Source organism: Capsicum annuum, chromosome 3 (genome assembly GCF_002878395.1).
Source record: "Capsicum annuum cultivar UCD-10X-F1 chromosome 3, UCD10Xv1.1, whole genome shotgun sequence".
Lineage (NCBI taxonomy): Eukaryota > Viridiplantae > Streptophyta > Magnoliopsida > Solanales > Solanaceae > Capsicum > Capsicum annuum.
In genome coordinates this window covers 26,467,924-26,472,619 of record NC_061113.1, presented here as the reverse complement: position 1 = coordinate 26,472,619, position 4,696 = coordinate 26,467,924, and positions in this window count along the sequence as shown.

Genomic DNA, 4,696 nt, shown 5'->3' with positions numbered 1-4,696 from the left:
CTTCTTGATATTCTTTAAAAATCACTAACATCTCATTTTCAAACTCACGCTTTAACCATAAGGTTCAATTCACAACAATAGGACTTGAAATTCTCAAAACATGATATAGACGTTGAATTATGCAACTTAAACCATAAATTGACAATTTAAAACATTAATATGCATAATAATATTACAACTCAAAGCTTGGGTAAGACATAGTTTCATGAAACTCACAATATAATAACATGACAGGAATTCTCCATGAATTTATGAAATACTTTACGAAAATATGTAACTTTGGGGTACAAGAATGAAAGGGTGTTCTTGTTCAAAAACACATTCCTTAAACTTGGAACTTTTGGATGACTTCAAAAATTTTGAAAGGTTATTCACGAACTATTGAGTGTCCCTCGTATCCCTCGTAACGGGGAATTCAAATATGCAAGAATTATTAAATTCTCACGTTGAATCTCTAGATAATTGAGTTTTTATGTTAAAACCCTAACCTTGTGGTTGAAGGTGTGCAGAGAATTTTGGGATGTTTAACTAAAGAAGAATAGAAGAAAATACGTTCTCTGAGGGTTATAAGTCGTGGGAAGTGCAGAAAAAAACCAAAATACCCTTGCAAAAACGTCATTAAATTGCTGAAAAAATAGCTGACGACATTCGTGGCAAGTCCTCAGACTTGTGACAAGTCATCACGAAATGTCATCATAAAAGGGTGGATTTTATGATTTTCGGCTTAAGGTTGACGACATTTTCTGACAAGCCGTCAAACATGTGACAAGTCGTCACAAAATATTAGATTTTGTGACCTTCTGTTTATGGTGATGACTTTTGTGACAAGCTGTCAAGCTTGTGACAAGTCATCACAAAATGTCATCACGAAATTTCCAGGCTGATATACTGGAGTAAAATGGGCATAACTCTTTACTCTGATAACGGATTTTGGAGAAATTGGTATCATTGGAAAGCTAATTCAATTATCTATCATTTGGTGGGTCATGAGATCAGAAATTCATAGTATAACAAGAAATATTCTCGTTTAAAGTTGATCATACTAATATCCATCTCAAGAATTCAATCGGCAAGGAATGCTTTGATTCATCTAAAAGCTAGGACACTTTTGAGGCCCTAATACTCATCAAGCTAGATCATGTAGCTACCAAATCACTAACTTTATTTCTAACGAGCTTGAAACAAGGTTCTACTATTAGTTGAAATTCTCGGGGTATTACAGGAATAAATCAAACCACCAGAAAGGTTGGTTTGATGTATTCCATCAGACTCCACATCTGTTGCAACAGACTCCACATCTTTTGTAATAGAATCCATATCTGTTGCAATAGACTCCACATCTGTTACAATAGACTCCACATCTGTTGCAATAAATAGATAATGTTCTTTCTGTGATATCAAATTTTTTTCCTCTTCTTCGCAGATATAAGGAACTGACAGTTGATCAACTTTTGTCGGACCATCACAAGAGGCTACAGTAAAGACGGGTTTAGAGAAATAAGTTGCATACAGATAGAACCACTTCATATGTAGGAGGTATGTATTATTGATAATGTTATTATGGAAACACACATAGATTGCACTGATTTTGTGAATGTTGTTTTTACTGATTAGTCATAGATCATTCAAATAAGATGTTTGTAATTTTACAGTTAAGTTTGCTAGGGAGATGCGTGGTCGGTATTATCACCTAGATAGAAAATAGGAGAAGACCAACAAAGCAGCCTCACAGGCATCGAGGCTTGAAATGATGTACACCAAGTCTAGAAAACTTACACCAACAGAAACTGCAGTTAAAATAAGGAATCTAAGTGAAGGCAGTAATTTTTGAATTTTAAATTTTATCTCATACCTTCTTGTTTGTGTTTTCGATTAGTTCCACTGCCGTTGACCTGATCGGAACCACAAACGAGATTGAAAGGCAAATTGAGTATCATTTCTTGCTTAGCAATATGGTTATAATTGATTGTGTTTTCTTGCCTTAGCATGCTTTCAACATTCCTTGGAGAAGATTAGATGCTTGTTTTAGTATGTGAATCTCGATAATTTTCAAGCTTTCCTCCAGCTTGCTGATTCTGTATTCAAGTTGGTCATTACCATCTTTAAAGTTGGTAAGGAGTGCCTCATTTCTTGTGAGCTCGATCAGGGACACCACTTTCAAAGTTGTGGCATTTTAGGTGCCCTTCCGAACACTTTCTTCAGAAGCCTTAAAGGATACATGAAGGGTCGATGTGTTTGTTTTAGGTCAAAATGTGTTGATGCACGTTGAAGATGTGGTCCCAATAGTTGAACAACACACTTTTATCGAGCGTTGCTCAATGCATCTTGCTCAACTAATTTGATAAATTAATAAGCATGAGGTTATGTAGGGTGTGATCTAAACCTACTCTACCAAGCCTATCAAATGTTTATGTAACTCCAAGCTCATTATCCTATCAAAAAAATATGACTGAGTTAGTGCACAAATCAAACGAGCTCAATCTCTCAACCTTTTTGTTGATCGTTCTTCTCCAATATAGATGATAAGATATCTGCTATACAAAAGTCTACACCTTTGCCAGACATGCTTGCCAGGGAGCAATTCTTCAGAAGATATCTGTCGATGCCTTCTGAAGAATTGCTCTCCGGCAAGCATGTCTGGAGACGGTGTAGACTTTTGCATAGCAGATATCTTATCATATATATTGGAGAAAAGTGATCAGCAGAAAGGCTGACAGATTGATCTTGTTTGATTTGTGCACTAACTTAGTTTTTTTTTTTTAATAGAGTAATAAGCTCGGAGTTACGTAACGTTTGATAGGCTTGGTAGAGTTAGTTTAGATCACACACTATGTAACTCCTTGCTTATTAATTTATCAAATTGGTTGAGCAATATGCATTGAGCAACGCTCGATAAAAGTGTGTTGTTCAACTGTTGGGACCACATCTTCAACATGCATCAACACATTTTGACTTAAAACAAACACAGCGACCCTCCATGTATCCTTTAAGGCTTCTAAAGAAAGTGTTTTGAAGGGCTTCTAGAATGTCATAACTTTGAAGGTAGTGTTCCTGATCGAGCTCATAAGATATGAGGAACTCCTTACAAACTTTGAAGACGGCAATGACCAGTTTGAATATAGAATCAGCAAGCTGGAGGCAAGCTCAAAAATTATTGAGATTCACATACTACAGCAAGCATCTGATCTTCTCCAAGGAATGTTGAAAGCATGTTAAGGCAAGAAAACACAATCAATTAATCCATATTGCTAAAGAAGTAATGATACTCTATTTTCCTTTCAATCTTATTTGTAGTTTTGATCAGGCCAACGGCAATGGACTTGATTGGAAACACAAACAAGAAGGCATGGGATGAAATTTAAATTCATAAATTATCGTCTTTGCTTAGATTCCTTATTTTAACTGTAGTTGCTATTGACGTAAGTTTTCTAGACTTGTTGTACATCATTTCAAGCCTTGATGCCCGTGAGACTGTTTTGTTGGTCTTCTCTTATTTTTTATCTAGGTGATAATCCCGACTATGCAGCTACCTAAAAAAGTGTCCATCTATATTATTTTTCTTTTAGAGAGACAACAGACGAAATTACATTACTGGATACACTTTCATATTTGCACTTGATTCAGATTTCGCATCTTTTAAGATAATTCCATCGACCAGATTCATTAGAAGTTACTTTCTACCCTATGTCTCTTCTTCAATTAGCTCTTAGATGATATAGTCTTTCATCAACCACCCATTTTCCCTCGAAGGCATTCTCCTACCGCACCTTCTAGCATATAATCATCACCCTGAGTGAGCAACCCAACTATATAAATTTGGGCCAGGGGAATTTTTATTGGTTTTTCATTATTGTTTGATGCAGTGCGAGGCTTTGAAGATGTTCTCAGATTCCAATGCACACTTAAAGTTAAGTCCAATAACTATTGGTTCTCTGCAATGATGACAAATATTGATCCCTTCTCAAAACTTGACACGTATAAACATGAGCAACAACCATCAGAAATTCGTTACAGGGTATCTGCACCATCTTCATGAGGTCCTCAGCCTTATCAATTTTGAACCCATCAAACTTAATGGTATAATGCAGGATCTTGTTTGAATGATCCGTGTGTAATCGGTTAAAAACTGCATTTACAAAAATATTGTACTTTGTGTGTGTTATTCCGGTGACCTTGTCATTAATACATACTTAACTCCCACATATATGATAGTGGATCCATCTGCACACACCTTATTCTTCCTAGCCCATTTATGGCTTAAATTGAATAAACAGATGACTAGCTAGTTGCAACAGATGCCACATCTGTTTATATTGTCAAACAATTAGAGATATCTATTACGACAGATGATCAACCTGTTACAACATATGACGTACCTATTGGAGAAATCAAACAGATATATACATCTGTTGCAAGAGATTTCCAGTATGTTGTAAGTTATCTAACAGAAAGAATATATTTTACAACAGATTACCCATCTGTTAGATTTATTTTAAAGCAATTTATTTTTCTTTCCAAGATACAATAATTTATAAATAGGTCCCTCCTTAAAAATATGGATGATCCAGATTCATACAAGAATATTCATATCGAGTCCTTGCGTGAACTTCAAAGGCAGTTTGATGAACTCCAGAGAGATTTGGTTGACTTCGGAGCAAGGTTGAGCAGCAAGGCTGCCGGATGAAAAATGTCTGGT